Genomic DNA, 21,269 nt, shown 5'->3' with positions numbered 1-21,269 from the left:
TTGGCTGGCTTCCAGAATGTTTCTCCAAGAGACAATGACAGCAGGGGAGATAGCAAAAGCGGCATGAGGGCAAAAAAAAAAAAGGGGGGGGGGAAACTAGCGAGTGGGAAGGGAAGCAGTGATTGCTATCCTATAAAATGTTCTTTAACTGACAGAGGAGGGTATGTGAAATAAAGGGTGGGTTGCTCTGCATGTGTTTGGCTTTAGGTGATTTTTTTTTTTAATTAGCTGGTTGATAAGGGGGGGGATTTATGAGGGGGAAATGCCTCTGATATTTTTTCTGAATTTGAAATTTCAACGTTTGAAATTTTTTCAAAATTTTGAAATTTGAAAGAATTTGAATCAGCTCTGTAGTTGGTTGGAAAATTTCACAAAAAAGTTGATCAAATTTTTCCTGATTTCAAACTCTGAATTTTGTAATTTCTTTGAAGTTTTGAAATTTTGCCCAGCTCCAGAAAACAACAAAAAGGAACAAAGATAAAGGCTCTCTGTGAACGAGCTCAGTGATTTGTTAGTATTCTGAAACACAAGTGTGGCAGCTACCTGTAGAGTAGAGCTAGGCAAATAATGGAATTTTTTGTTTGCTGGCAGTTCTGAAAAATCAACAAGTTTTTTGTTTCAGGTCAAACCAAAAAGAAAATGAAATTTTTAATTTTTTGGGGGGGGGGGGCAAATTGAAAAGTCCACACACAATTTTGAGTCAGGTTGAAACTGAACACTTCATTTTGACCCAACTCAAAATTTTTGTTTTGCTTTCAGGAAGTTTGACAAAAGCCAAATATTCGTTTCACAAAATGGTCAGAGCAGGAGCTGATGGCAGCACCATTATAAGCTTTAGCCCAGTGATTAAGGCACTTTCTTGGGATTGGAGAGTCTTAGATTCAATTCCCCTCTCCCTGATGTGGAGAAGGGATTTGAACTTGGGTCTCCTATGTTGCAACAGTGTGTACTACCTAGTGGGCAATGGGATACTCAGTATGGAGTTCTCAGTCTCTCCCCTTAAAGCTGTTATACTTTGTATAAATAAGTAGTTTATTGGAGTAGAGACTTGAACTCGGGTCTCATACCTTCTAGATGAGTGGCCTAACTACCAGGCAACAGAGTCACACTAACACACTTTCCTATGTCCAATAACTATTCGTTATTATGAATGATTGTGAATTGCCACTATGGTTGAAGTCCCAGCTCTAACTTGTGAAATGTTAGTTGACCTTATCTGGACTTTTTGGCAAAAAAAGTTTTTGTTCAAAAATGTTGCCCAGCTCTACTCCTTCCATCCATTGAGTTGGTTGTAATCTCACCACAGTTCAGGGGGTGGGTATGATAACTTCTAGTGGCAGTGTACCCTGTTGTTTGGGGGGATACTATGAACATATTTTTCTGCCTCCTTACTACAGGAGGCAGTACTGCCAACTCATGTGATTTGGTTGTGAGTCTCGTGGTATTTGGTGTTCTTCTTTGAAGACCCAGCTACTGGAGACAAGTGACCTTATGGAATCTCTGCTTTCATTTAAATAAAAAGTAAGGTCCTAACCCTCCTAGTTGTGGAGTAAAGCTTGAAAATATGCCCTGCATGTACCCTACAGGCTCAGAAACCAGAAGGTAAATAAAAGAAACTAAATGTGGAGTGATTTTCTTAAATCTCATGATTTTAAATCCAGTTTCATTATTTTGGAGGACTGATTCCTGGGTTTGGCATGGTTGAGGTTGGCAGTACTGAAACAAGGTCCTAGGCCTCGCTTGGGGCTGCAGCATGGTTAAAACCAGAGTCAATGCGGGGACTGGCTCTCTGGCGGGAACATGGGACTTCTGGAGTTCTGCACAGGGGGAAACATTGGGGAGGAGGGCTCACCCCTGCGCATTGCTGTCTACTAGAAGATACTGTAACAAGGACGTAGGCGTTTGTGGTCAGCCCTCTCTGCTGACAGATATTGGAATCTTTTAGAGAAATGCTGACTGATTCCTACTGACTCATTGTGCCCAGTCTGGGTAACTCTGTAATGGATTTAAGAAAGATGGGAGTGGCAATTTGGGCAGAGGGAACAGGGCGGTTCTCTGCAAGGGAACCTAAAAATATCTCAGTTTAGGACAGAAGTTTAGGCTTACATGTTTGTTGTTACCATTCACACCAAACCCTAGCAAGGGGTAAGTTTGGACTCAGTTCAGTGTGGGAGGGGCAGGCTGTCCAGAGCAGTTTGGGAGCACCACTTGCTTCCAAGGTGTAATGAAGCTAAATTCATGTTTGAGGCGCACTTTGAAAATGGAAAGAGCTACGTGTTGTTAAGAGAAACAAAATCTGACAAAAATAGCAGCACTCCGGTCTTTTCTTTGAAAGCTGACAAAGCATCGGCTGGCATGGTCAACTGATAATGACATAGAATCGCATCATATTACAAGTATTTGAAAGGGTTCATTTTGTAGCTGTACATTCATTAAGATTGCTTTACTTTTCTTTTTACATTGTCACTTCTAGTTAAAGCTTCACTGTGTTTTCAGTGCAGAATTTTTAGGCATATTATACTGGGGCTGTATCCAGAATCTGTGCCATCTGTCGGTTAAGTTGTGACTCATCAACCCACGTAACCAATGAGGCTCTGTTTTCAGTGCTAGGCTAATATTCTGTAATGCAGCAGAAACTGATTAATTGGACCCTATAGGAAATTTCATGCTTCATTCAAGTATCTTTCAGATAGGAAAAAATAGCATTTGACAGTTTTCTTTTTTTTTTTTTTTTTCCCTTGTCCTATGTTTTTTAATTGGTTTTCATTCATCAAGTATTTCCTTGCAAAGAAAATGATGAATGGACAATAAGTCAACACAGCATTGTTTGCAAATGAACTTAACGGAGAACAGAATTGCCTAAGGGCTAAATGTGCAGCCTTACTATGTACTGAAATGTTTTTTGTTTTTGTTTTTCTAATTAGTAGCTAAAGGAATTTGTCCAATTTAGTTTTCACGTAGATCCATAAATTAATAAGCATTCTGACTAAAAAGCATAATTAAACCAAGAGAAAATGCAAATAAGATGATGCCATGTGCTATGACTGGAATACCATTTTGTAACTGAATGGCATATACAGGCAATACAAATTATTAATGCATTGTTTTATTCTCTGGGCTATCAAAGTAAATATGAAAGCTTTGCTTTTATGATGCAATAAGTGTCTGCTAGGAAAGTATGTGCAAATAACAGCAAGCTGCGCATCATCATTGCTCCCTCCAGCACTTTTTCTTATGTGTAAAGTCAAAGAAACAATTCTACTACACTGCGCTGTTTAGAGTTAGAGGATATAGTTTAAACCTTCCTCCTCTATACTGGACTTATCAGCTTGAGCCCAAACCAGTTTTCTAGCTTGTTATACAGAATAATCAACAGGAACTAATCTTAGCCAAATGTTACTAGTGGCTGGCAGTGATTACCCTACAGCAGAGATTCAAAGAAAATAACCAAATAATGGTGGCTGGGCCTATATAGCTATATCTCAGCTCCTCTTCTGTCCCTGTATTGAGCATTTTCTTCTGAAGTTCTCCTTCCTGGAACTGTCGGAACCAACATATTTGAGGTAGGAGCCAGATTTCTTAATGGCTTTCCTAATCATGACTGCCATTCCTGGTTAGCATGGGCCTTAAAAAATGACAAGCCCTTCTTGCATGATGGTGTTTGTGTATCAATGTTATCTACTACAAAAACACAAAATAAATCTTATTGTTCCATGTACAGTATTTCTAATGGTGGTGAAGCTGATGAATGAGTAGTTAATAGATTTTTTTTTTTTAAAACATCACGGCCTCTGTTGAAATGTTACTGAAAGCTGTTTGAAAATGTAACCTTTTTGTCAGTCATATTTCAAAGAACTCTAACTTACTTTCCTATATATAGTACAATGGCTCTATATTTGAATTACAACAATAGTATATGATGATATGGTGCTGTAGCAGTCTGACTAGTGCGCTCACTAAAGTCAATGGGAGACTTGCCACTGAGTTCAAGGGAAGGAGGACTCGTCCTACATGGTAGTATTGAAATAAAAATGAAAGCCACAAAGACCATCTTCAGAAGCACTTGTGAATACCACAGAGCAACATGAGGCACAAAAAGTTGTAGGGACTTCTTTATGGGGGGGGAAAAAAGGGAAATGGATGTGCTAGGAAGAAGGTTTGGCTTTTGACGGGCCAAACAATGATAGAGCCCCCTCAATACATGGAAGACCTTAAATGTTCTTGTGACTTAGAAAAGCAGACTAGGGTCTGGACACCTGCTTTTCCCAGTGATACATTATACCATTCTCCATACCAGCTCTTTGCCCTGGCAGTGGCACCATTAGTTCGGAGACAGTGTTCCCGTTTAAAGTTGGCACATCACTTAGATATTCTTCATAGTGCAGTGGCTTTATAGAAATTGTGATTTTTAAATTTGCACTGTGTGCTAGCTGCTGTGCCAATGGGCACGCTACAAATCTTTAAATAGTTGATCAGTATCACTATGATGTGCCATGCTTTGGATCAGATATTTATAATTTAAAGGCCGAGGTTCATCTCTTCCACCTTCCTATTCCTTTTCATCGATGTACTCATTCCTCTGCACACATGTAAGGAGTCCTGAGAATCTGGACTAGAGAATACTTAATTCTTGTACTTTAAACAAGAGATGCACCATGTGCGGCCCATTTACAATTTATTCCTGCCAGGAGTTAAGCATCTGTAACTTCAGTGGTGCTCAGCTCATAAGAGGCACTCGGCACCTTGCAGGAATCATACTCTTAATGCAAAGGAAATTGTTTATTCCCACAAATAAAGAGCAGAAAAGAGGCTCCGATTCCAAGGTCAGTTCTCTCACTGATACACAAGGGGATTTGCACGCAGAACTAACATTAGCATTAACAAAAGCTACCCACATATAGAGAAACAGATCTGTGTAAACCATGCATATTAAAAATCCCTAATGGAATTATTCTTTCCTTTAATTAAAAAAAAAGAAAGAAAGAAGGAAAGAAATTCACATGCCAAACCCCCATATTACACTGTCTTATTCACGTACCAAAAATTCCATTAAAAGAACATTAAGGTTCTAAGATCACCAGAGAAGAGGAAGAAAGAAAAATCACAGTGATAAAGGATGAAACAAATCATACCGTACTGTGTTCTCCATTACCTGGGCACTGAGGGGTGCCATTTTGACAGCATTTTCCTGCACCCCATTGTGCCAGGGCATTCAATGAAATGTGGTTTGTTCCACCCCAACTGTGAATTTCTTTGGCTTTGTAGTTTCTCGTTACAACCTTAATGTTCTTACTGTAGTTTTTAGAGTGTGAATAAAAACAGTTGTAGGAAACATTACTCTTAAGGAAATGTTCTGTTTGTCCAGAGTTCCTGCTTGGGTAACGTTTTTGTTGTCTTCAGCCATCTAATGCGTAGCTATGGGAAATATTTTAATCTGGTGCACATGTTGTTGTGTATAATAAAGTAGGCACAGTCTACAGTTTTCCAGGGAGACTAGCAAACAAGACATGATTTAATTCTACAGTGCCTCATACAGGGTGTGACTGGTGAAATAAATTTGATAAAATCTGAAATGCATTAAAATTATTTATGGCTATGAGTCACTTGATATTGTGCTAGTAGAGAACCACTGGCCTTGACAATGGGCCTGATCATGCACCAATTCAAGACCCCAGTCTTTAAATCTGATCCTCTTGAGCAGACCTTGCACCCATGCAGAGCCCCAGTGTCTTCCAGGGATCAGATCTAAGAAAGTGGGAAATTTCCATTACTTCACCAGCAGGGAGATTGGACCCAATATCTCTCATACTTCTGTTTTAATTAAATCTTTAGTGATAGGTTTAACAAGCATTTATTCTTTAGCACTGACAATGTGCTAGTATAGGGTACGCAGAACATGAAACAATCATAGAAGTGTAGGACTGGAAGGGACCTCAGTAGATCATCTAGTAGAGTCCCCTGCACTCAAGGCAGGAATAAGTAATGATTAGACCATCCCTGACAGTTGTTTGTCTAACATGTTCTTAAAAACCTCCTATGATGGAGATTCCACAACCTCCCTAGGCAATTTATTCCAGTGGTTAACCACCCTGACAGTTAGGAACTTTTTCCTAATGTCCAGCCTAAACCTCCCTTGCTGCAATTTAAGCTCATTGCTTCTTGTCCTATCCTCTTTAACGAGAACAACTTTTCACCCTCCTCCTTATAACAACCTTTTATGTGCTTGAAAACTGTCATGTCCCCTCTGTTTTCTCTTTTCCAGACTAAACAAACCCAAGTTTTTAAATCTTTCCTCATAGATCACGTTTTCTAGACCTTTAACAATTTTTGTTGCTCTCCTCTGGACTGTCTCCAATTTGTCCACATCTTTCCTAAAATGTGGTGACCAGAACTGGACACAATACTCCAGCTGAGGCTTTATCAGCGTGGAGTAGAGTATTACAACACTCCTGCTAATACATTGCAGAATGATGGACGTTTGTTTGTTTGTTGCAACAGTGATACACTGACTCATATTTAGCATGTGATTCACTATAACCCCCAGATCCCTTTCCACAGTACTCCTTCCTAGGCAGTCATTTCCCATTTTGTATGTGTGCAACTGATTGTTCCTTCCTAAATGGAGTATTTTGCATTTGTCCTTATTGAATTTCATCCTATTTACTTCAGACCCTTTCTCCAGTTTGTCCAGATCATTTTGAATTTTAATTCTACCCTCCAAAGCACTTTCAAACCCTCCCAGCTTGGGTAGGGTGGGGAAGGAAAGACAGTGAATGAGATGGTAGAGTGGGAAACTGGGTCTGACTGGGATAGAGGGTGAGGGGGGTGACTGGGACTGGAAGCAGGGAGCAATCAGATTGAGATGGGCTCCTTAGTCAAGGAGTAGGGTTAACTGGGACAAGGAGCTGGGGTCGGGAGGGAGAGGAATAGGCTGGAGGGGATGGGGCAGAAGGGGCCAGGCTTAAGGGGAATAGACAGGAGGGTTTGTGCTTCCCCCACAGCCTGGGATGGACCTTAAGATTGCTGAGTCTCAGCAGGAGTTCTGTGGAAAGAATAGCATGTTATCATGTAATTAAAACCTGTATCCTAATGTGTATGTGTGACATTCCCCTCTGGGAACCAGCCTTATCCTGTTCTGCTGTGAGAACCCCCACTCCTGGGCTGTTCATGCACAGCCTCTGGCATGTAAGCTGCTCCTTGGATTGTGCAACTGAATGACACTAGCCAATATCTCTGGTCCCAGACACAACCCTAGGAACCTCCGTCTTGCAGTGTCCAGTTATGCCCGCTGGACGCTGCAAGCTTATATGAGTTCGTCAATTTAACAAAGAAATTGATATGCACCAGGCTTGTTATCCCAAGGGGAGACTCTGACACGCTTCAAACCAAATGCACAGCTTCAGGTAGCATAAACAAACAGATTTATTAACTATAAAGATAGGCTTTGACTTATAATCACTCAAAATCTAACAAGTCAGAGTGGTTACCCAAATAAAATAAAATATAAGCACGCAGTCTAAACTCTCAGCCCTATTAGACTGGGCAGCAACTAGATTAAGCAGTTTTTCTCACCCTACTGGATATTGCAGTCCTTAATATACAGGTTTATTCCTTAAACCTGGGCCAATCTCCTGTGTTGGAGTCTTGTCTTCTTCTCAATGTCTTGGTTGCTTGCAGCATAGGTTGGGGCATGAGAAGGGCCCAGTATGTGTCCACTCTGTCTGTTTTATACCCTCAGTCTGGAGAGCACAAGTCTAGGCTTGTCTGGGGGCCATTGCTGAGTCTCTCCAAGCGAGGTTGAGCAATTCCCCTGGTGTGGCCTCATGCAGGTGAGTCATTGCATTGCAGCTTCCTTGCTGGACAATGGCTGTTGATGGGTTGTTTGACACCCCACCCAGGCATTGGTTATTTTCCTTGCTGTTGCCTCTGGGGAGCTAATATCTGGCTGATTCCCCAATTTGCAGCAAGCTTTAGTGACCACCATACAACACAATTCTCATAACTTCATATGCATTAATGATACACATGGATAGAGAAATGACTTTCAGCAGATCATAACCTTTCCCCGATACCTTACAAGGCGTGCTTTATATGTAAGATCACGATTATATGATTATAAAATGAGGAATATGGGGGTCACAGTACGCTCCCCCAAGGCATAGAATGTCACAGTATGCACCAGTGGGTTGAATTAGGGTTGCATGGGCAATCTTAATTTTGGCTTTTCCTAAACTTTTGACTGCTTGACTTTGCTAAGGTTACAAAGTAGGTTCTTTTAATGTAGTGTGTGTGTGTGATCCATATAAAGAGTACATAATCTGCAGAGCTATACAATAAGCAGATGACTCTTAATTACTCAGCCAGGCTCTTGCCCTTCAGGGAGAAGAAACGGTGGCAGTAATCGTGGAATTTGGCAAATCATCAGGGCGTAAGGGCAATTGGACTAAATCAGAATTCCTGTAATTCTGCAGATTCTGTCACACTTTTAAGATGATTATTTATGTTGTTTTTCTGTATGTTAGCCTCAGCTGGCGTAACTTCCATGGAATTATGCCCATGTGCGTCAGCTGAGGGTCTAGCCCTCAGATATGAATGGCGCTATGTGGATTTACACCAGCTGAGGATCTGGCCCAGATGCCCAAAAGAAGAGTGGCTGCACCGAAGACTCTTTTCAGGTTACTGTAATATTTTTAATCAATTTTGAGGTCAGATTTATATTTTAGTTTTTCCATTTTCTGCTTTTGTAGTTGACCCCTTTCAAGTCATCTGTGAAGTGTCTTGACATTTCAGGTGGTGTTTCCATGTTATAAAGATTAATATCACCTTTGTATGAATATACTGTTATAATTACTTGTGAGCCATTATAAATGAATTGTGAGTATAATTTCTTCTGCTTTGGTGCTGCAAATTGACATTAATAGCTATTGTTTGGAAAATCTTATTTATGCTAAAGAAATTAGCATAACCATTCAATTATTTAGAGCTTTCTCTATTGTCCCTATGTCCTTTGTACTTAGCTCTTTGTCCCACATTTGGGGCACAGATGGTTGGGTCAGGCATTGCAAAACAGTGTGACATCGACGGTCATTTGAAGCTTTATCTTGAAGCACTTACTCAAACAACTTCCCAATGAACCCAAAGGGAGTTTTCTGGGAGCTAGTAACACAGGACCAGGGCCCTATTCTGTCAAATGAGTTGAAAAACTGCACAGAGAAGATCGAAGTGTCAGATCAGAGGCTATAATTGAGCTGGGCTTCTCTGGGTAAATATATTGCAAACAGACAAATCTTAACCTTCTTTTATAACTGAGTGTTGTATTGGTCATCCCAGAGAGAGAGAGGAAGCATACACATGCTGAGGTTTTATATTGCTGGAGGGGTGTCCTCCTTAAAGATTTTGCCTAAGGAGAGAGTTTGTTGTAAGAGCAGTCATTTTAAAGTTCATGGTCTCCTCCAAAGACTTCCCCGTGAATATAGTGTTCCCGTCAAAGAACGTCACACAACAGCAGTGGCAGTCATTTGAAGCTTATACCATCATTTACCATTTTACAAACCTTTTTATGGTCCGGTATCCCATTGGTTTTTAAGGGAGATGTCGTGCAATACAACTCATTAGTTTTTCTTTTTAGCGTTTTTATCAGAAGTTCTGTGAACAATGTTCCCAATTCATCTCTGGTGTGTCTCTGAAGTCAGTGGCGGCATCCCGGTGACGAGCGTGGCCCTCAAAATAGAAGAGGTTTCTAAGCTTCTAGATTGTTGTTCTCCACGGTCCTGCTGCCCTGTTTATAGCCTGCACCGCTTCAGCTTACCATAATAGCAGAAAATCTGGGGGGCGGGTTGCCTCGGGGGGGGCCTCTCACATTTTTTGTCCTGTTGGGATGGTAAATCTCCAGTGCTGTACAACATTTTAGCATCATTGTTGTGTACAGTTTCTTCTTGTGCACCGGCTCACCTTAGCAAACAAAGAATGCACATCCTTGATGTTCAAAAGCTTTCCAGCGATCCCTAGAGTCCTTTCTATGGGATAGTCTTCTTGCATAACCCAAGATGTTGGTATCCACCATGTGACCATCCAAGATCTTAGTATCTGCCTAAAAGAAGCCGTTTCCAGTGTGTTTTATAGCCAGTGTGGCTGCTCAAAAAGTGAAATACCAGTTTACCCAATTCTTTCTGTGATTTGCTGTAATAGGAAACCACTCCCCCAGAGAAACAAGAGAGAAATGAAAAATACTCACTGCAAGGCAACGTTCCAGTGACATTACCAATGGGCCCAAGCCATGGAGTTCAGGGCTGAATCAGAACTGCCCCAAAGGCTAAGGCTGTGATTCCCGGCTCACATTGACATTGTACTAGTTCCCCATCAGGCTAGTGGGCTAAACATAGAGTTTAGGGGGTTGTACTCGGCACAGCTAGACCATGCTGCCACCCACCACTTCCTGTGCTACCCCAGTTACACTGCTACCTTTAGAGAGCTAGTTTGATGAGAGCTAAAACAAGTATATCTAGGTGAGCTGGGAATTGCACCCCCAGCTCCAAGTATAGACGTACCCAATGTTTTAGAGTGAGGGCAGAGTGGTTTGGATGCTGTGTTCCAGCTGACGGTAGGTCTACCCTGCACCTGGGAGTGCACTTCCCAGCTCAGGTAGACAGATGTGCTATCTGTGCTCGAGCTAGCATGCGATAAGTAGCAGTGGAGCTGGGGACGCATCTCAGGCCAGCTGACTGAGTACAAACATGCCAGGACCCCTTGGGTACATACTGGGCAGCCAGCCCAAGCCGCTACCCTTGTTATCCCCAGCACGCAACTACTTTTAGTGAGCTAGATTGAGTTGAGCCAGCGCATGTCTGTCTACCCGCCTTGGGAAGTACTCACCCAGCTGCAGGGTAGATGTACCCTGAACGTAGTGTCCCTGAAGCAATGATTATGTGAAAGAAGTTCACATCCAGGGGGGTGATAATTCATTGATCATTGGTTTGGTTTTCAATTCTACCAATCACAGTCAGGCCTGAAACATTCAAACACATCACTGTGCTGTATTTTGGCTGAGTTTTGATTCGGTTACTGGAGTAACTTTTTCCCCCTAGATTCTAGAAGGGCTGTATGCACAGCATCATACACAGTGCACCACGGCTTTGATGTGCTTAAGTGTGAAAACATTTTCCTTATTGCTGTTTGTTTCCCACAACTCCACTCAGTTGTGAGGCTCCAGGATCTAATGGAGTGAGCAGAGGACTTGGAATCAAAGACCCCAGTCCTCTGCTGTGTTGGGGCTCTCTTGAGCAGGAAGACAACCCAGCCTGGGCCTGGGGGATCTTCTAATGGCAGACAGCAGAGTAGCTCTGACCTCACTGCCTTGCCCTGTAGCCAGCGCAGGGGGCATAGCTATGACCTCTGCTGTGCTCTGAGCCCTGGCTGCTGTGACTGCCACTTGGGACCATAGGCAGCCTGCATAAGTTAGGGTAGTCCCAGGACTGAAGGAGTCTAAAGATAACTTAGAGCCACGCTGCACTATGCACGCTTTGGCTACAGCCAGAGACTGGGGCCAGAAACTCCTCAGTGCTAATCCCTGCAATAGCAAGATATGCAGTCTTGGGCAAATCACTTAAACTTGCTGCCGAAGTATCCCCATTTGTGAATCCGGGATAACCAGGGTCAGATGGTTAATATTTATATGGACCTTTAAAAATGTAAAGTGTTCTATAAATGACCAGGATTAAACCCCAGGGCCATCGGTGATGGTGTACAAATAGTAAATAAAAAATTATTAAATTGGGCAGAAGTTCTTCTTAAATAGTCAGTCAGTTTTTGCAAGCTGCCTGTGGCACCTTCTTTAACCTACTGTCCTTCAGCAGCAGATTAGCCTGCACCAGGAGCAGATTTACCATGAAACAAACTGTGCGGTGGCATGGGGCCCCCAACGACTGGCGGGCCCCCAAAATGCAGGGCAAATCTCAGCTGACAACCTGCCCCCGAGTCCTGACCGGCAGTGCAGCAGGGCGCAGGCAGGCTGCCTGCATGCCGTGGCTGGTGGCCCCACGCCACGCCCGGAAGCGTCCGGCTGCTGGCATGATTCTATGCGTCTTTGGCGGGGGGGAGGCGGCTCCCCGTGCTGCCCGCGCCCCGGGCAGCGCACGGAGACCCGCTGCCGCCCTCCCCAAAAGGGGCACGCAGAAATGTGCCAGCAGTAGGGCTAAGGCGGCTCCCTGCCTGCTCTGCCTCCCTCCCTCCCTCTGCGCTGCTCCCAAAAGCGGCCAGCATGTCCCTGTGGCCCCTGGGGGGGAGGGTGTCTCCACGCACTACCCCTGCCTCGAGCACCGACTCCGCAGCTCCCATTGGCCAGGAACTGTGGCCAATAGGAGCTGCAGGGGTGGTGCCTGTGGGCAGCGGTGCAAGGAGACCCCCTAGCCTCCCGTACCTAGGAGCCACTGCCAGAGGGGTGTGTGTGCCGGTCGCTTTGGGAGCCACGCCGTCCAAGGTAAGCGCCACTCCCATGCCCCTCTTCCACAGCCCACACCCGAACTTCCTCACAGAGCCTGACCCCTCACCCCCTGCCCCAGCCCAGAGCCTGCACCCAAACTCCTTCCCAGAGCCCGACCCCCAAGACCGCCTCCTGCACCCCAACCCCCTGCCCCAATCAAGGTACCTCACTTTATTTTCATTTACTTCCCATTACCAATAATATAGGAGGAGGAAGAAAAAACTAATGAAAAACGGGCGTGGGGGAGATAAGAGAGAATGTTCTTTTTCTTGGCTGGGTCATGAGTAGGAGGCCCCAAAAATGAAGCTGCGCCGAGGGCCCCACTAACTCTAAATCCGCCACTGGCCTGCACGTATCTTCACCTCTGTTAGCAGAAATTTTGCCATCTTGGTTTAAAAGTTAAACAATGCAAGGCTGGACGTTAGAGCGATTACTTCATCAGTGGAAATGAAAAATCAATTTAAAAAAATCCAAGGGATGTAGACTGCTTCTCATTTCCAAACAAAACAACTTCAAGGACATCTAAAAAGCAAATCCCATCTAAGATCCTGGGCAAACTCTGAGGAACAGATAACTGAACACAGAAAGGATTCAGTTACAAGCCCTCTGGGAAACTGCATAACTTGTAACTTTTATTCCACATGATCTGTCTTTGGAGTCTTACAAGGTCATGTGTGTTTTGTGTGTACATGGACACGTAAAGTAATGAAACACTGGAGTAGGACATAACTGACAGTCCAGTTTTCAGGTAGACTGTGGAATTTCGAACAGGTCTTAAATGGGAATTACTCCAGAGTAACTCCAGCAAAGCAAACAGGCTTAGCCTGGTGCAAGCAAGAGCAGAATCCGATCCACTGACTGGAGTTACAGAATGTATTAATGGGTGTTAGAGGGAAAGCAGTGTCAGTCCATGTACCATCCTCATCAGGGTGGTGTCTGGATATCTGTAAATGTCCTTTTAGTGCAGCATTCACTCATTTCATTTGTTTGCCCTTCTCTTTAACTTCCCAGCCATACCTGACTCGGAGTTGGGGATTACAGAGAAAAGCTAATGGAAAGGAGGAAAAAGGAGTGATCCATGGACAGATCACAGGAAGGTAGGTGTAGAAAGAGATGAGGGTGAAGTCATAGGCAAGGAATTTAACTATGTGGACACCCCTTCAGTGAGTTGCTAGATTATCTAAGGAAATGTACTTATAGGTCCACTCTGCCAGTGTGTTTTGGGAGTTATAGATACTCTGCAGCTTTCTTTTCAAAACTGTCATATTAATGTTACTAAACCCATCCTGCACTCCACACATCGTTCACCCATTGCTCACCATCTTCTCCTCCCATTGCTCTGTACATTACACTTTGCTCAGCTGGAGAACTTTTGCATGAAACAGAAAAACAAATCTTTGAGGTTACATCCTCCCATGTGCTGACTGCCCTCAAATCCCAAAGGAAGCCAGTCTTAAAGTTCAGAATGTGGGGTTGGAGTTTCCTCCGCTGTAGCTACAACCAGCCTTGATAGCTACAATCTTGTAGCTACCACCTGAGCCATTGGCTCAGACACTGGATACTTACGAGTTGAGAATGCTAAATCCATGGAATAGAAAAATACTTGTCTGAAGCTTATCCCTATGGGCGGAAAAAGTGTGTCCTGTGAGCCAAATCCTTACTCGGCCAATACTCCCACAGCCTGATGGTGAAAGCTTTACTCATAGTGAGGAGCACTTACTCAAGTAGCTCCACCATATTAGAAGTGCTCACCACTGTGAACAAGAGTGCCGCAGTTGGGGTATGGGAGAGTCTGTGTGTGTGCACATATAGACCACAACAGACTCAGGGTTTAATTCAAAGCTCAATGGAGTCACATTTCAAAGGACTTTGGATCAGACACTCAGCGTAACCATGTCTGTACGCAGAAAACCTCTTAGCTTGCTGCTTTCCGTTCTATTGCAACAAACCAGCCGAACAGTCAGCTCAGACACATTCAAATTCACATGCAGACAGAGTTCAGATTCTGTATGTGATCTACCTACAGTCCTAAAAATTAGTGCATTATTAGACACATTAGCATATGTCTGATAATTATTGAAATGATGCTGTTGAATTCTTAATAGCAGAGTCACAGGGCAGTGTTATCATTTAAAGTGCAAAACAGCATCTTTAGCAGTCAAACGGGTTGTTCCATTGTTTGGCTGTGTCAGGTATACAGCCATACAAATGTCATAAGTTTTAGCACTAGGAAAAGGCTGTCTAGCCCACCATGGAGTGAGTTTGAGATTGGTTTTTAACCCCACCCTCTCCTCCAAAACCAAATCGGACTAACTTAGCCTCCCTTAGCACTTCCTTTGAACTGTAGTCCTATGCTGTACCCTCTCCAATGATGTGGCTGTACCCACACTCACACCTCCCACTGGGTGAGAGCTGTGTTTGCTCAGCACCTGTTAATATCCATGTATTGAAGTACTTAAATAGGGATTTAGGTGCCAAAATGTTGGTCTAGCAAGTGCTGTATACAACAAACAGTGTTGCATTATGTATTCAAACCTTTTGCTAATGAAATGTACAATCTTCTTTGCCCTCCATACGGATTTGCAGTGGGAGTGTCAGTGTGTTTTCCCTTTTCCTGATCTGTGTGCTGGGGTGCATAGATACTATAGTGATGTTCACTATACAGTATAAAACCCTAAAATAAACTTATTTTGGTATGTAGGTTTCATTGTTTGGTTCGTGGCTCCCAGATTAAGTAGCTGTTTTACTTTGTCTAAGTCAAAGTGAGGTTTCAACCTGCTGGCTCGGTCATTTTACCAATCCAAGCTCTTTTCACTCTGGTGACATTCGTTCTCATTATTTGACTTCATCTATGCTTTTGGAGTTGTTTTCAATGTATGCTGGAAATAGTAGTGGTCCCAAAGCTGGCAACTGGAGAGGTTTAATTCATAACTATTTCCCCACTTCAAATTCCCTTTCCAGTTTTTGTTTGTTTGTTTGTTTATTTTTTTTCATGCCTGTTCCATACCTGGGGTTCTTGGAGTCATGGGATCTTTGCCATTGACTTCAATGGAACCAAGATTTGTCCTTACTGTAAGTGCAAAATAGTCAGGGAGTGTGTCTCATCCTGCTTCTCAATGTGTTACTTTCAGCCTCAAGTGTTGGAAATCTCTGTGTGGGATCTGAAAGCCAAGCTGTCTTTTCTCACTCATGCATGAGTAGCCATAACCCCGTCCCAACTGAGCTGCGTTGTTGATATTGATATGATACCACTAAGGTTTAACCCTCGGTACAGTATCAAGTAAAGATTCTGTAATTAGAAATTAGTTAACAAGTCTGATGATGGGACATTATCTCACTTCTCTACGAGTTCTGCGTTGCTAACAAGAATCAAAAGCAATACAAACTTACTTTTGCCACTACAGTGACCAAAGCAGGTACATCTTAGAATCTACAAAGGAAGTATTATATATACTGTGGAGTAATAAGGTACCAATTTTATGTGGTCTCTTTTCAGACCACATTCAAAGCCTTTTGTTTTTCTGTGTATTGCCCTATATGGTGATGCTTTGCCTTAGCTATTAATCTATAGTGCAAATTTTTGTCAAATAGTTTTGGAAAATCTAAGGGCTTTGGGAATTACAGGGATTCAGCAAGGGATCCGCATGTCACTGGACGTTTCATTTAGTATCAAGCATTGGCTGCTATCCTCCTTTTGCTCTGTCAGCACTAGCCATTTGAAGATGAATGGCGTAGAGGAGGTCTTCTCAGGCTTACACAAACCCCACAGATACTGATGATGAGCAGAAATTAAGAGCCATATTCTGCAACACTCAGTTATGCTGAAATCCTATTTGTGGAGTAGGATAGAACTTGTGAGTAAGTGTGGCAGAATCTAGCCCTAAATGAATTTCATAATAAATGTTGCACCTCTGTTCACTACATGCGTATGAATGCATTAACTACAGAATTCTTACTCCTTAGCACTCACGATAAATCAGATTTCTGTTCCTCACTAAGGAAGGCCTCTAAAGATTTGTTGTGCTTTGTAGACAACTTAACAAATTACTGGCTCACGTAGAAATGACTGTGAATTAACCTGTAGCTGTTACATTAATGTATCTGAAACGTAAGCATCAGGATTGTCTAACCAGTTTAATTCATCCTTTGGTTCTGAGGCTAAATCGCTGCTTATTTACATGGAGAGAGACCATGTAGATTGCCAGTTCTCTGTGTGTGTTTGATGTATGTATGGAAAGAGAGATGTTATGAATAATTCTGTATCCTTTGTGCCAGAAACCATCTCTAGCATTTTAATGTTTTGGTTCACCAGCAATCATATGCTGCCTGCATGAGTGCTACTCTGCATTTGTGTAGACGATGCAGCTAGAATGAATAAAAATAAAATTTGTATTTCCAGCTATCCCTATGTGCTGGCTGATGCCTTAAAATCAAATAAGGTAACACAACAGGAACCTTTAGAAAACTTCTTGACTGTTTTTTAAATTATGGTGATTTAAAACAAACAAACTCTTGAATAGATCCAATTATACTGGCTTTATTCTTAATCAATGCTGTATTGAAATCTAGTCTAATATCCAAACAAAATTTGACATACAGCTAACAAATCATTCCCTGCTTTCAAGCTATTGATCTATCATTTCCAGTGCTGAAAGGTGTTTTAGTTTTTCATCAAGGTTGGGGAGGTGCTTCTTTCTTCTAGTTGTTTGTGTCTAGGGAAAACACAATTATCCCTGATGTGACCCTACTGAAGACAATGGACCTACATCAGGGATGAATTTGTCTCCTTAATCTCCTTGTTTTTTACTTAATTCTATACATAGTGACTCCAGATAACCCTGCTGGGGCAAAGAACATTTTTATTATTTGTATTACTGTATTGCCGAGGAGCCCTATCATGGCCCAGGACCCCATTGTGGTAGGCACTGTACAAGCAGAGAACAAAGAAGATGGTCCAAATACAGACAAGAGACAACAGATTGGGGGGGGGGGGGAGAGGGGCAACGAGGAAACAATGAGATAGTATTGGTCAGCATGGAAGGCAGTGGTCTCAGCACACCAGCAGCTTCACCGTTGAGGTTTTTGTATGCATTGTGGCAAAGAAGAGTTTTAAGGAGGATTTGACGGTGGATAATGAGGTAGCTTTGCAGATGATTATGGGGAGCCTCTCCCAAGTGTGAGGGCAGCATGGGAGAAAGCACAAAGGTGCTTGTTTGGGAAAATTTAGTGGGTGATGGAGGCTGGTGTCATGAGCCAACTGGAGGAGGAAGTTGACATTTCAATAATGAATGAAACATGATGGTTGGTAAGGTAGGGATAGGCTGCAAAGGGCCTTGAAGGTGAAGAGAAGTAGCTTATGTTTGATGCAATAAAGAAGAGGGAGCCAGGGGAGGGGTGCAAAGAGGAATGACATGGTCAAAGTGATGGGCTTGAAGAATGATTTCAGACGCAACATTCTGAATAGATATGAGTGGGTCTCAAGGCCAGGATGCTGCAGTACATGTCAAACAAGATGAGAGCCCAGACAACATCCATTTTAGTTGGATGGATAGAAAAGGCTGTATCTTAAAGATGTTATGCAGAAAGAGTCAGCAATATTTAGATATAGCCTGGATGTGAGGACGTAGGACTTAACGCGCAACTTCCCTGCCCTGCCAACATAATTCTGGCGATTAGACTCATTTAAAAGCTTTATAGCTGTATCTCTGTACAGGGACAAAGGGAATGGTTGTCAGGTTCTTTGGAGTTCTGCGGGTAGCAGTGGGATCTGTGGATGGACTGTGCCACAAATTCTATTTGTTTCTTTAATTCTTGGCATGGCTTACAGACTCCTCACTGTAAATATTAGGTTGCAGTTCCCTGCTTGGTCACAAGGTGGCATGTGGCTGTGGTCAGTTATAGGCCTGGTCTACACTGGGAGGGGATTGATCTAAGTTACGCAACTTCAGCTACATGAATAACGTAGCTGAAGTCGACGTACTTAAATCTACTTACCCCGGTGTCTTCACTGCGGTAAATCAATGACTGATGCTCTCCCGTCGACTCCGCCTGTGTCTCTCGCCCTGGTGGAGTACCAGAGTCGACGGGAGAGCGCTCGGCAGTCGATTTATCGCGTCTAGACTAGACACGATAAATCGACCCCCGCTGGATCGATCACTGCCCATCAATCCAGCGGGTAATGTAGACAAGCCCATAGTGAAGCACATCTGGAGTAGTTGCCCTAGAGAAGTCTGCTGTGGTGGGAACCAGTTTTATTCTGCCAACTCACTTGATCAGCTCCACAATGTTTCTAACCTTCATTTTGCTCTCTTATATATTAAAGTTAAGAATATGATCCAAAAGTGTGAGCTTTCCTGTGTTAGCAATTAGAAACTGTTTACAGCTGTGAGATCTGTTTCTAGCCAGGCTGAGCAAACACACGGATATTTAAATCTGGGCTCAGGAGTGGGGGCCAGCACTACATTTAAGAGCCTGAATCCAAATCCAAACTGCTCCTTCTACTGGGCTGATATCACAAAGCGATAATGTTGAACAGACATGCTCCTTGGGAGGAAGTTGCAAGCCTCAACAAAAGGGAAAGCTCCATGGAACTGTGGACATCATCAGGGCCGGCTCCAGCTTTTTTGCCGCCCCAAGCGGCGAAGCCAAAAAAAAAAAAAACGCCGCATTGGCGGCACTTCGGCGGCAGCTCTACTGCGCCACTTCATTCTTCGGCAGCAATTCGGTGGCGGGTCCTTCTCTCCGAGAGGGAGTGAGGGACCCGCCACTGAATTGCCGCCGAAGACCCGGATGTGCCGCCCTAAGAACCTGGAGCCAGCCTTGGACATCATCCTACTCCATCTCCTCCCTTTTCTGGCCTTGGCCCCTAGATTTCAGGAGTGCCCTATAGATTGGGGTCCTGTAAGCCAGAGATGAGCACCTGGAGTGTAGGTTCTTCTCAGCTGATACTGTGATTCATGCTCCTCTGATAACTTCCAGCTGAGGATCTGAGTGCCCATGTGAGGTAGTGGGGTCACCCCCATTTTACAGATGGAAAAGCTGAAGCATGGAGAGCTTAATGTAACCTATCTAGACTCATGAAGGGAGTCTGCAGCTGAGCCAGGAATACAGCCCAGATCTCCTGACTCTCACGCCTTTGTCTTAGCAAGACCATCGCTCTGCCATGAAAATAGCATGATGCAAATCTTACCACTCTGATAAACTCAAATATGCATTGTTTGTGTTCAGTTCAACTGACTCAAACAGGCTTGTTTGGAAAGCTCGTCTGTCTTTTTGTTTTTGCTCTTTTTAAAAACCATGTTGTTAGCCCTAAATTAGGTAAATTTGCTTTTACCTCTGTATCCAGTTCTACTGTAATTATTCTTCCAGTGTAATAGAAACGGTCTATTTCCGGCTGATGCTGGTTCATTCCCCAAGGAAGAGCCTCACAAGCGCCACATTGCTTAACGCTCAGTAGCACTTCTGAATTTTTTTGTTTGCCCTGCTATTAAACAAACAATCTTTTGTTTCCTCCATTTGTTTTTAAAACAAGCATGGTGAGAGGCAGAGATAATTGGGAGACAGGATTTAGCCCTTGACTTTTTATCAGATAGATGTATATTTGCAACATAAATATGGAGTCGCCTGCTTAGAAACACCTTGATGTCCCCATACTAATTAAAGGAAAAACATCACCCGAAACTTCCATTGGTATTACCCTAAGTATCATCTTTGTCCTAACCACTAGTCAATTTAAAAAAAAAAAAGTATTAATTTGGAATTTGTCAGTACATTTAATTTGCATACGAATCTCCATAAAGTTTCCTAAGATTTAATGGATGTATTCGCACTGTTCTAATAATTATAGATGACTCAATTTACTGAAGAAAAATGTGACTTTTCTTTTAGCAAAATAAGATCCATTTAGTGTTTGGTACTCTGTATACAAGATATGCACTTTCTGCAAGTGGCATGATTGGAAGGGATGAATTAATCTTTTCCATTTGAAACCTCTTTGATGCCAGTAATTTGAATGGTTTTTGATGCATTTTTAATAACCCTCCATATAGAAGCATGGTTTGGATGGTCAGTGGATGAAGTAGGATACTATTTCTGGGCTTAGCATAAATCATTCTGCTTGTATTTCTTTTTGTCAGATTTAAAACTTGAATATTTTCCTTCAGACTTTTCATGTCATTTCTTCCATAGCTACAGGGATGAAATAAAATAATTTCATGCATGGTAAGAAATCACTGAGTTCTGTTCTGTGAGAGACCATTGTAGGGAAGCTTAGGAGTGAGATGAGTACAAAGAAGTCATGTACTTCTCACTACTTATTTCAAAGACTTATTCTTCTACTTGATCTTCAAAGACTCCTCCCTTGTCACAGCTGTGGTGATGACATAGTTACAATCAGCAAATTCTCGTGCACGCGCGCACATACACACACACACACCCCACTACATATATATATATGTGTATCTGAATTCATCTATAGGGATAACTACATAGGTATTCCAAAGACTCTGCTATGTTTTCCACCACCCCCTCATACAGGGCCCAATTCTGGACAGACAAAATCAATGGGAATTTTGGCATTAAATTCAATGGCATCAGGATTGCTGAACAATGGGGAATTGACTTACAAGGATCAGTTTGGAAGTTAATTTCTTTTATTTTATTTGGCATTTTCAAAGGCAGGAAGGAATTTCACACCTTTGAGTGCTACTTGTATGCAGGTGAAGAATGTGGTTCTGTTTAATATTCCAATAGCTAGCCAGGCACTTGTTAGACCTGAAAGTGATTATATTCT

This window comes from Emys orbicularis, chromosome 10 (genome assembly GCF_028017835.1).
Source record: "Emys orbicularis isolate rEmyOrb1 chromosome 10, rEmyOrb1.hap1, whole genome shotgun sequence".
In the NCBI taxonomy this organism is placed as follows: Eukaryota; Metazoa; Chordata; order Testudines; family Emydidae; genus Emys; species Emys orbicularis.
The sequence above is the reverse complement of the archived record's forward strand: the minus strand, read 5'-3'. Positions refer to the sequence as shown.